Source organism: Varroa destructor, unplaced genomic scaffold (assembly GCF_002443255.2).
Source record: "Varroa destructor unplaced genomic scaffold, Vdes_3.0 BEIS01000006.1, whole genome shotgun sequence".
In the NCBI taxonomy this organism is placed as follows: Eukaryota; Metazoa; Arthropoda; class Arachnida; order Mesostigmata; family Varroidae; genus Varroa; species Varroa destructor.
In genome coordinates this window covers 692,008-704,817 of record NW_019211459.1, presented here as the reverse complement: position 1 = coordinate 704,817, position 12,810 = coordinate 692,008, and the positions used below count along the sequence as shown (strand labels likewise).

At 41.5% G+C, this 12,810-nt stretch overlaps 1 protein-coding gene across 1 annotated transcript in view; it reads right to left on the bottom strand.

Moving 5' to 3' along the window:
• Nucleotides 1-12,810, bottom strand: part of LOC111252520 (uncharacterized) — a 31,622-nt gene extending 18,812 nt beyond the window's left edge. Inside the window, exon 1 of the mRNA XM_022810588.2 lies at nt 12,670-12,810. The gene's annotated coding sequence lies outside the window, so the exon portion shown is untranslated. The remainder of the gene's footprint in view (nt 1-12,669) is intronic.

The following is a 12,810-nucleotide window of genomic DNA, read 5'->3' as shown; positions in this document are numbered from 1 at the left end:
GGATATCGCCTTTTCTTCTTGCCAATACGTGAAGATACGATGATGAAAATATTCAAATTGGAATATATATATATATATATATATATATAAGAAGTAATGAATAAATAATTTTAAAAAAAAATTACAAACATTGCAGGGTTAGGCAATTTGAAGCACCGCGAAATTGTCCAATATTTAAAAGTAGTCACTTTTCGGAACTGCTAAAAAATCATAACCATGTTCTCTTGATAGCAACTTAGGGATTTCCAACCTCTTCAAGATTGCTTTTCACTCTATTGACGAGAAAAAATGTTTCGATTTTCGGAGTGACAATATCTGATTTCGGAAATCGGTATTTCGATTGCGCCGCAGTAGGTTCAGTTTGTGACAACTGGCCTATATTTAATATCGCTAGAAATAAAATACGTCCACAGGGTTCTAGCTGAGCGAGTCCCTTAACAGTGAACAAATGATTAATCTCTTTGTTGGAAAAACTACTAATCACGACGGCCCCTTGGCTTATTATAATGTGTGAATGCAAGCCAATATCAAGGCTCAGCAAAGGGCGTTCGAGCCGTTTGCTGGAATTTTGTCGACGATTCCATCGTCCCGTAATACTGAAGCCGTACATTAAAAGGCAAGAACCCATAATAGAGCGAGCCGTGATATATAGGACAGTTATGATACGACAACAACAACAAATCTTAAATCAGATATCGTTTCGTTTGCAACGCAGTGTTCCTAACATTCGAAAAGCGCAAACAGGACAACGTCAACGGACGCACGCAGGTAACGCTGAGCTGCTCTTATTTGTGTATAGCAACGTATCGAGACGTAAACCGCATTTCGAGATGCTCTTTTATGTGGATAACTGACCGTCATCGTTTAAATCGCTAATTACGCCATCCTATTCGAAGGCTACTGCAGAAGATTCTTTTTTCGTACTATTTAACAAGACTTTCCCAAATCAAATGGCGTCCATTGGTTTACTATTCATATATGTTCAAGACTGCCTTGACGGTTCAAAATTTCGATGCAGTGTAGGCAATTAACAACATATGTCAGATACGGTGCTTGTGTTTCTTGAAAAACAAGGTAATGCTGTGATCGAACTAGCACATTCGAAAAAACTGTGCTGTTTAAAAAAACGGCAAGTACATGAGATACGTTCTTCTAACGCTATGCACTGACATTGTTCTTCTTTTTTTTTTTTGGGGTTGCTTCTACTTAACGAAAAACCAATCAAAAAAAAAGGTATTCAACATACAGGCAGCGATCATACACAACTTCTTTCTGCTGGACTCTATGGAATCAGCATTGATGTCAATATAGCGTAGCTGTATCTGATTTATTTCTTACATTGCTTCAAATGCAATGGCCAAATGTAAGCGTAGAAGTGTTACATCGGTCAACTTCGCTTGGGGTAGCTTTGTCCCGCCGACTCTATCATCACGATCTGATGAGAATATCGCATCAGTGTTAGCATTAAGTTGGAACACAACAAATGGTATTTCTTCCAGATGCTACCATACCCATTTATCTATATGCTGCCTGAGAAAACTGCTCGAAGGTGGTTTATAAAGTTCAATAATCACATTTTAAAACTAGAAGAAACATCTGGCACAGTCGGTCAACCAGAATCGTAGAGGATCACCCAACGGCTTGGATAAGAACGGCCAGTTGAATTTACCAAAAAGAAGAAGAAGAACGACAGTTACGTGGCTATGGATAGGCACCTTGAATCAAGAGACTTACCGAAAAATTAGGGTCACGGTTATCCCATAAACAGAGTTCACAGCGCTGGGAAACACTGCTTCTTATTGTCTCGCAGCATCCCGCCTGGTGTCGGGACGCATGCGGCCATAATGGCAGGTTTCTATACAGCATTGTTAGGGATGACGAATGGAAGTGACGGTTCCACATCTCGACGATATGAAACGAATAGAGAAAGGTAACTTCGGAAGAATGGCCTAAGGATCTCCATTTTAAAATTATCATGATTTTCGTTTATCGAAAGCGAAAGGCTTGAAACGGTTGAGCAAAACTAGAAAATCAACAATGTTATCTAGTTTCGTCGAATGACCAATGCTGTCTAACGATAAAGAACCGATATAACAGGTACGGTTATCCTTCTCTATGGCCATGTCAGAGTAAACACGGCAAAAGCTGTCAGAGCCGCTATACGAGAACCTAAGAAGGGGGTTCGCGCCAATTTTCACTTTCCACAAATTTCACACCGACGAATTACTGCCTTCCCTAATTTTGGCGTGTGAACTTTGTGTGTGACAGTAGAGAGCGTCTCTCTCTGAAATTTGGCTGGACGAATTATTCAACCGCAGACGCGCAATTTTTTACCGAAATGGAATAATTAAATTAGTTGAAAGATGAGAGAAGGTCGTGGAGTGGCAGTGGCATTAATTTGTAGTTACAATTCCAATGAAACACTTGTTTTTGTTAGATAGGATTACTTATCTTCCAACCTAATAAATTGTCCTTGAGCTTTCATAAGTAATAATAAATGCTAGTCTTAGTTAGTTTTGTGCCGGCAGATTTATGGGGCACGTCGTCAGAAATCCAGTATGAATGGGCCCCAATCCGTTGAATAACATCGTCATTAATGTCGCTTAGCGGTCAACCTAGCGGCGGACAGATCATCGCTGGTCAAAGATGACATCGATGATTTGGATGACACTAGTTCTAACAATGCGCATTATAGTATTGCTACGACAGCTGCCCCGAAAGGTCCATTGTCGGCATTTTGGATGTCTCCTTGAAGTTCTCTAACAAGGATAAAAGTGATGAAGAAGAATGATCGTTCTTCTTTTGGCCTGTGTGACGAAAAAAAGTTTTGTGGACAAAATATGACTACAAAGATACTTCAATGCAATACTGGGCGGTCTTCCAAAGAGAACTGCCGTAGCGATCTTCACGGGGTTGCTACCGGACGTCACCCTCGAGAAACTAGTCTCTAGAGAGACACTTAAACGAAGTGAGACAGACAAATCTGCTGAGACATCACGTGTGAAGGCTGGAACCTTTAAACTAGTCGAAGACAACGTTAGGCAAACGCGGTTTGGGTCACTGATAACGTTTTATTACCGTTTCTGACGACGCGATACACATTAGGAGATGGTCGTTTTAGATACATCAAGGTGTCACTAAAGGAGACATTGAGGACATATTTTATGACCTTCCTTCCAATTTTTGCGGCCACTTACAACGACCCCTGTCTATAGTATTTGAACATCTCATTACGAAAGAATAAAGTGAGACGATCACAAGGGCAATCTCATCTCTTGAACAGAGAATAACAAATAAAGGTCTGGCGTTTAAACGTCCTGAGGCTTTGAAATGTGCAAGACCGAAGAGGCTAAATCTTTTGACAATCCCTGAGAGCAGACAGTTTGCATGCGACCAAAATGCAATTTACCCGAAATCCCTGCTATAAGAGGGAGTCGTAAGTATTTAAGGAGGTAACGATGTAGTCGTTCTCTCTGTTTTCACTAGTCAATCTTGTATTTAATGTAATGTGTTTAAGACAAGGTCAGATGGGATCGCTTTAGATTTTGTTCACAGTCGGGCGCACAGCAGGTTCTGATGAAACGTTCCCTTTTGTCCTGGGATTGTTTCCAATGTCGATCTTTTCTCAGTAGATCCTAACAAAAAACGTGAGCTCAATTTTTGCCTTGCGACGGAAAAGTCTATGTCGAAGCTGGGCTATTGCTAAGGCCACGGAACACGCTAAGCTGAAATTCATTGATCTATCGAAATTGCGCTACGTTCACAATGTGTAGTGGCCTAATTGTCGAAACGATGCCAGCTGGAACTTGTTAGTATTACGGCTGTTTAGAGGCCACGGATAGTAAGTACACAAATATCCAAAATGTTGTATGGAATTTTGGGCTAATTATTACATATAAAGTATATATTACAGATAATGGCTCAACTATAGAGCATAGTAAGTTTTCAATAAGTTATATCTATGACTGGTATTTATAGTGTGTTAATGTTGGTTTTCATCCTAGTACGGATCTTGGCGCTAATAAGTTCAATAAGCAATAACTTAAAACAAGGTTTACTTATTCGTTTTAGGGTACGCATTCACTCCGAGAAATCTGTAAGAGCTTTATTTAATTGGTATGCCATGTCCCCATGACACCGTCGTTGTACTCATTTCCTTCGAAGAACATTGTATATTTTTTTAATCTATTTAAGGCTTGCGAATAATGGCAATTTTGTTGTTACAGTGCACGCTCGAAGCCTCGTTTTTGGCTCTTCAGTGTGACGATATTAAGATGAAATATTGCGCACAAAAGGTATCACTCATTAGCGTTAACGCCAACGTTCTGTAACAGGTAGCTCACATCTGTACACAGTCACATTCTAATTTGCCTCGTAACTTGTAGACTTTTTTTTTTTTTTAGAAAAAAAAAAGTGTTAAATTGCTTTTCTTAAAAAATATGGCTTTGCTTCGTAGTTAGGTAAATAATTTCGAATGGAACTCTTTCTACAGCAGTTGTCAGGTCAGCGCACTTGGTGAATTTGGTCGTAGATTATGGCATAAACACTTAGAGCATGTTTTTTTTCTATGTCTATGATAAAAACTTTGGCAATAAACGGTTAAATATTTAAAAACGAATCAACCCTATGTGCCGTATGATCATCACCAAATGACATTGGGCTGGTTTGCACTCTTACAAGTAACCTCCAAATTCACAAACTGTATAGTGATTTACGTTTGTGCTTAAGTCTAAAAGTGCATCAGTTTGAAGAACCCATTTATTGTTCAGTCAATGGCTGAGGTATTGAATTTTATATCTGTAATGCGTAGGTGAAATATCCTCAACAGCGTTGAAGCTACCGCGTCCTGGACCACTTTATTCTTCGATTGTTTTCCGGTGCGCGGCATAAGTTGCCCCGGTTGTCGTTATAAGTAAGCAGACGAGCAAAATCATAGCAGTTGCTCGCATCGAGCTGGGCCTTGAAATACCTGCTGATAGGTAGATTGTAATTACCGAAGCGGTCATATGGTATATATTATTCATCATGGCGATGATGTTCGTTAATGAACTATTTTGAGATCTGTTCGACTCCTAAATGTTTGCCTTTTACCCTGCTTCGATACAGCTTTCTAATAGGGTTACTAGATTGATATAAAGTTTCGAATTTCCGATCCGTACATTCTCACGATACGATGGCATTTTTATAAACACAGATGTGCATCAAACTTTTGATAGGACTTTAGAGTACACGTCATGACGCAAGTCGCACTATCCTTTTGGAACTACAGAAAGTCGGAGTGCAAAGAATCATGGGCATTAGATGTTTCGAGATTGGGTACAATGCGCTCCTCATGCAGATACATCGAACCAATATCGATGCAGAATTCACAGAGGTTCACTCCAGAAGTTATAATGTAAAAAGCATCAGGTTTTATGCGGTAAACACCTAACCTCTGGCACCCTTAGCTAACCACAATATGTGCCACCTTGAGAGTTGGGTACGGAGACAATCCATGGTTTTATCTCTCAGGACCTATCTTTTTTTTTAAGATGCTGGTGACAATTGGATCTGAATTTGCTGACTTGTTTCAGCTGTGCAACTAACCTATGTAAACAATCGACAATGACAAGTTACTCGCCCGAGCCTTTGTGCTCAGTTCGAAATACTTCTTGCAATGCATCTTACATTGGTGAATAATTTCAGTTTTTTTCAGAACATCAATTGTATTGGCCAACGGCTTTAATTTACTTCCGCCAGATTTAGGCCTCACGCTAGTGAACGGCCAAAAAAGCCACAAAGGTATTTTTCATCTATTATAAACTCGATGCGTTTAAGACGTTATCTAGATACGATTTTACTAAGGTCTGCTTTGTTGGCTTTTTGCATGACCATTAACTGTTTCACACATTTTTTTTTTTTTTTGACCACTTTTCCCCATACACCTAGCCCTATCTCTGCAATAGCAACACGGATATTCTTTTCTAAGCTTTGCCCCCAGTTTATGGATTGTCAGAGACCGAGAATTTTCAGGCTGTCTACAAAAGGAGTTTACATCCTAAAAAAAAAAAGACACTGTCTGAAGCAGTATGTAGGTCAGAGGCATTTCTGGCTTTTTCCTTTCGACGGAACTATAAACTTTGTTCACTACCAGGAAATCATCTCAGGTTTTCTTATACATCTTTTCTACTTTCGCTATGACCCGGTTGCTATAGTCTTATACTTACGATCATAACATCTCTGCTTCGACCACCAACAGACGCGCAGTCTCTTCTAGTTAGCACGACAGAGTTACCATAGTTACAGGTGATATGCTAGGCTATTATCGTTCCTATCTCTAATTCAAATGACTTCCCCGAACACGAGTAACAAATGTTTGTTATTGGAACAGAAAGTCGTTAACCCAGGCAGGACTGAATGCTGTGGACAAATCTGGCGGGCTAGCTCATTTATGACGTTGCCTCATGACGTACTGCAGCTCATCAATGGCGCCTTGTACATTGTAAACGCTCATTGGCATAAAAATCATATTATAGCGTGATATCATGCTCCTTGTTATTTCTAGGCGATACCGAAACTGGTAAATAAATAATCTACGAGAGATTTGAGCATTAACAGGTGCAAAGCTACATTCGAGTAACGTGCATTCAGTTATTCCATATAATTATAAGGATACACGATTTTCTGTTCGTACATGCTATGACTATACGTTTCATATTAAGTCAAAGCTGCCCATGTTTACATTATATTATACCATATTACTATATTCAACTGCAAGTTCCCAATATAGACAAATTAATGAAGAAATTATTACGACAAGACTCGCAATCAGACTAAAGATAAGCATAAACGAAGATATTCGAGCTAATAAAAACTTACATATACATGTGTAAAAAAAGCCAAACAATATCTCCTACGAACTGTATGCAGTCTTCGATGTTAAAATCGTCTTTCCATAAGTCGGATAGAAGGTTGAAATAGATAAGATAACAGGCAGTATATAATGAGCGTATCGAATAAAGTGGCGACTAGGAATATGATAAGGAACAGTGACTATGTGGTCCGCGTATGATGAAAAGATTAGACAAAAATAACTGTTGCTCGAATTATAAATCCACCAAAATGCTTCATAACCTGCCAATGATAGCATTGTCTTTAGAGCGATTGTGGAGTGTATACTACTTAATCAGTTGTTTTACACATAGGCCCGAACAGCTTGCTCACAGATGTTCGAAGGCCGTGTATGGCCTCGAAGGTCCTATCTCAAAATACCCATAGTAAACTGTGACTGGCCCCTTCTCGTGTTAGGGCAAATTAGGAGGAAATTGGCCATCGTTTTCAAGGAAAAATCATTGTACACCCGAAATCGCTGCATTCTTGCTTTTCTAATTCCGGAAGATTAACGTTCTGAAGCAAAGGACGTGCCCGCGTCAAGTAGAAACGCCCGGTAGCATACGCTGTGTCAGGATCCAATGTCAAGATCGTGCTGTGGAACTCTGGTTTACAGAAACAGACCGCAAAAAAATGTTTTGCATATTACTAAAGCACAAAGCCTAGTAGAACCCAACAATGCTTGCACAACCCTGTCGATCCGTTATCCACCAATTTCACTTTAACGTCTCTGATCCGGTTAATAGCTTTTAAGTCACTGAAGACAAACACTGCTCTCCCCTACACTTGTGTAATTATTTCGAGTTGAATATCACATAGGCAGCGTACGACAACAATGGATTCGACGAGTATCATATTGGACGAGCAGGAATCGAATATTTTTCGATGCACCTGTCAGACAAGAACCGGCTAGAATTCTCATCAGACTTTTACCGGAACGTTAAACTTCAGTGAGTACAGTTATATGACAAAAGCAATGTATTAATCGAATTTTACGGAGTTGGAGCAGTCGACACAATGGAACAGACGAGGTAAGAGTATATTGACAGGTTGGGTACTATATACGGCAGAGGCGACGCAATAATGAAGTTCGTTTTTCGAACCTTTTTTTGAACAACGAGATCGTGGTTGCTACTGGTTGCCCTTCTTCCTTGAGCAAAAACCCCTGCCGTGTCTGCGTATCTTTCTGTATCGGTATAAACGCAAGCGTTACTTTTACCATACCTACTAAAAGCCCGTCTCTTTCTTGATTTTTCCATCTTTCTCCTATGAAGAGTATCCCACACGTTAACGGAAGGCTAGCGACCTATATTGCGCATACTGTGACACATCTACCTTTAGCCGAGTTTATCCTCTTAGCTAAGAAGGTGGCTAGCCACCGTTGTTGTCAGCGCGCTGCCCCTACAGAGGCCAACCTTTCCGCTACTAAGCAACAGACGCCGGTAATAGGCACAAGACTGGTGGCGATGGTGCTGCTGCTGCTCACGCTATCATAGTGGCTTTACCACTTTTTGAGCAGCAGCAGGCAAACCCTCTCCATCTCCATTCTGGCCCTTTCCACCCGAAGGACACTAGCGACTGACTGTCGCAGTCAAGTGTTTGCTGGCAGCAACACGCACTAACGCACGCGGTCTCCACGACGCCTGCCTGCCTACCTGCCTACCTGCCCAGCTAGCCACCCGACCCAGAATGCCGCGACACAATCACTCCGATAGCAACGGCAGCTGTATCAGCAGGCAACACGCCAATGTCGACATGCTCAACTGACTGACACAGCACGCTTGCGTGTCGCTTAAAAGAATAAACAACTCCATTGTTGTTATCGTCGCCTCACATCAGGCATCTACTATATGCTGGTAGCAGCGTCACGACGTTCTACATATTATAAACATCTTAACCAGCGCCGTCGTCCCTGCTTTACCTGTTTTCCCTAACATCAAAGTCGGTCGTGATAAAGCAGATGCAAAACGAAACAGGCTATTTAGCCCAGGAGGTCGATGTCCTTGAAAATTGGTGAATTCCGATCCCCTTGAATTCAGTACAGCATAATTCTGTACTGTTAAAAGCGAAGATTTCGAAATGGTCTTAACTAATAAGCGAACCACAGAGTTCTTATAAGCCCCTTGTGGTAAATATTTTTTTCTAGAGCACACGAATAAATCAACATGACTAATTACCATAGTTGGAGCAGAATGGGATTTTTTTCGGCATTAGCGGGTTTAGCCTGTCCAAGGCATTATCCACAAGAAAATGCCATATGCAGTGATGGGTGCGTTTTACCTCTGACAAACAATCTTACACGTTATTCAGCAGTCCGTTTACCAAACCCTTTGAGTTTACGGAGTGTCTAACTATTGGAAATTTCAAATCAAACGTTTTGCAGAGATAGGCCACTCACGATCACAGAATTTTTAACTTGATTTTACTATACTTTCCACCTTCTCATTTAGAACCGCTGTAGGTTTAATGACTTTCAATGATTAATTAGTCGCCACTTATTTTCACTTACTTTAATTACCTATTAATTTTGTCGCCTGTTTTGTGGGTGGTATTACACTGAGAGTGTGTCAGTCTAATCGTCACTTTTGCTTCTAGAAGCATTTCATTTAACTAACTACAGCCTTTATCATTAGGCAATCATTACCGTAAAAAAAATCTAGGCATAGTTAGATCCATGCAGTTAAAATTATTGTTTACTGGTAAGCTAAATGCCACGTCTTTTAGTACACAAAATGATTATCTTTTTCTCAATTATGTTTCGATAAGCCTTTCCATTAGGCGAAGGACCCTCAGGTCGTGCTTTTCGGTCGAATACTATCCCTATTCTAATGTCAGAAAACATCATTAAGTCAAACTCATTTTCACACTCGGGTACGTCGGGTAAATAAAGTTAAATCGTTAGCAAATTACATGCCACATATTAGCCGTTAGGTATTGTGGTAAACTATTTCCTGAATGACAGACGCTTGAACTGATTAACAATTTGGCCCTTGGCACCATTCACCCTCACAATGTACATAATAAATCTATTTTAATGTCTAAAACAACTGCTACAATAAGCGACATTTTGTCGAAAACTTGACAATTGAAGTTTATCAGAATGAGGTAAATTCTTACCAAAGTGAAACAGCATCGCATAATCAAAACTAGTCTTGCAACATTAAATATTATGTCAGTTCGGTTATATATGGCACATAAAATCCGCTAGTAGTACTTGGTCGTCGCTTATTCTGTTTGTTCAACTCTTCGATTCAAGTTGATCCCGCGTACGGATAAGGCACAGTCTGCTGTGTTCCGTTTGTCATTGACTGACCAGTGTCTGTAGTCGTAAAAGTAGCAGAAGCTGTTGTTGTATTAGAGTAATGAGTGCGCTGCTCGCTTTCTTTATTGGTCCGTCAGCTCATGCATTGACTTGCCCGACGCGAGATCCTTCCGCCGCTGACCCCCTCCCTTCCTCACCCGCAGCAGCAGCTGCACCTTCACCGTCACCACCGTAATTCTAATCAACAACAGCCTTGTTTTCTTCATACCCCACGCACCTACTTATAGATAGATGGACAGGTTTGCATGCACTCACGCAGTCCCACAAGGATCCACACGCACACATGTACAAGTAGGCATAGGCTCATGCTCTCGGGAGCGGAAGCCCTTTCCTTCTTTTTCCCGGCTTGACTTTATTTACTCTCCTGTTTCGTCTGGTTTAACTGGTCAGAGCTGGCTGCTCTGCTCGTACCGTTTCAGCCACGCTAGCAGCAGCAGCACACCCTAATCGCGCCAATGTTGGTACGTGTGGCTGCGCCATTAGCGGCGGTTGCGCCGGTAGTCGGCGTAGTTGTGTAGTACATGATAGCTAGAAAAGCAGCGTGGCTAAAAGGAAAGCTGAGCCGTGTTTTAGCAAGCAGCAGCAGCAGCAACGGCGTGCGTGCCACCGCCAGCCAGCCAGTTTTTTCCCTCTGCTGCTGCCCTCACCACTGCCCTCTCCATTGAGCCACGTGGCACACGAATGAAGGAGCTGCCAATGCCACCGGTGCTGCGGCCGTCACCACCAGCAATGGCAGTACCGTGATGCTGCCACAGAACAGCAGGAGGCTGCAGCAGCAGCAGCAGCTTTGGTGACGGCGGCGGTAGTGATAGAGGTGAAGTCTGGCACGACGGACGGAGCCTGCTGCCTAATGGCTACCCGATGCCTGGTAAGGCTCATAGCAAAGCTGGCAGCCTGGACAACAAGCAGGTTCTCGATCTTGTGCACCACCTGAGCTAAATGTATTTTCTATAACTGTAATTTATCATAGCCATTATATATTGTAGCACTCTGTAATATCGCATCCTATTCCACATATTAGCAGACTAAGAATGATATTTTCTCTTCTATAGGATAGAATAAAACTGATATACCATTTTCCTTGGTAATCGAAACACAATGTAAATGTCTTCTACGATCAACTCTCAAATCAGCTTCGTCTATAACGCACACTCTTCTCTCTCTCAAACCTAACAGGTTTCATTATACTGCCCGTGTATACATAGTTGACATTTTTCTGGGACCTTATTTTGCCAGAAAAATCTAATTATGTGGAATGGACAAATCGGAGCACTTTGATTCCTAGTCGTTATAAGAAGGAAGACATAAATCACATTTAGCTCATCATCGTCGTTTAACCTAGTGATTACTATATGATCGGGTTCTTAACGGCTAATCTCTGAGGTGGTAAAAATTGGGATTTTAAAAAAGGAAACGCGTGCTGGGAATACCATGGTGAACGCATCATGGATCATAACTAGAGGAAACCTCACGAATAACGAGTGCACCTATAGTACCCAAAGAGCCACCGGTTGCTTGCAAAGAAACGTCAGTCAAAAGACATAGCCTCCAAGACAGTTATAGCACCTACCCATTTGCACCTATTCGCTAGTCGCTTAAGATAGGTAAGGATAGTAGAATATCAATTAGATGTAGGTGTACAATGAAAACAATGGTACCCGAATGGTTCGTTTGAGGCATATAGAAGAGGACTACATAATCTGTACAAGCAAGCGAGCAGATTTTTCCAATTTTTCGCACAGTAGCTGCTAACTGAATTTTAAACTTGTGACTTAGGTTAAATCAAGTTATGAACACATTGAGCGAAAATTTCGCCGGTCCATTATGTCAGCATTTACTGCAGTACTAATTTTAGCCGAAGGCAGATTCTAGTTGATGGAATCAAGATAGCATATGCATTTCTTCATCTACTGTAATTTATATAATGTGATTATTAGGTCGTCATACTAAACAGATGACAGACAGGTGTCTGAAAGAATAGATTAAGAGATCTCTGCTGTTGCATTGCTGTTACTGGCTGTAAGTGGAGGATTCTCGATCATTGCTTCCTTGAAGTAGTCTGAAGGCCTAGTATATAATAGTAGTGCAGGACAAAACTAAACTGCATAACACCGATAACAGCCCAGACTGGAGCAGAGCAGAATAGAGCAGCTGGGTTGCTGCCTGGTCCACCGACCGGTAGGCGCCAGTCGTACGGCAGAAATCGTGAGGGGGTAAGTGAGGCACCGCTTAGTTGGGTGTTCCCGTGCCGTCTTATGGTAGGAGTTGTGCATAGATGACGCTTACACGCGCATTTCACGTGAATACCGTTGCTTGTTTGAAAGAAGGGCTTCCTTTATCGGTTCAGATCAACCTACTATTTCTGCTAATGCTCTGATACATCAGCTATGGCCCTCGCTGATGAATTGTGTTAGGTCGTTTATCAGCGTTACGCTGTTCTGGAAACTGCTTTGCCATCTATGGTAGGGAGTATTTACCTTTAGCCGATCGCCGGTGTCTCGCCGTCGCTCGTTGTTGGCTCGATTGCGTCACTGAGCTGCTGTCGTCCACTGTAGTGACAGCAATGGATGCATCTACCACTGCCAACTGATATCACTGCTTCTTGAGCTAACTGACTG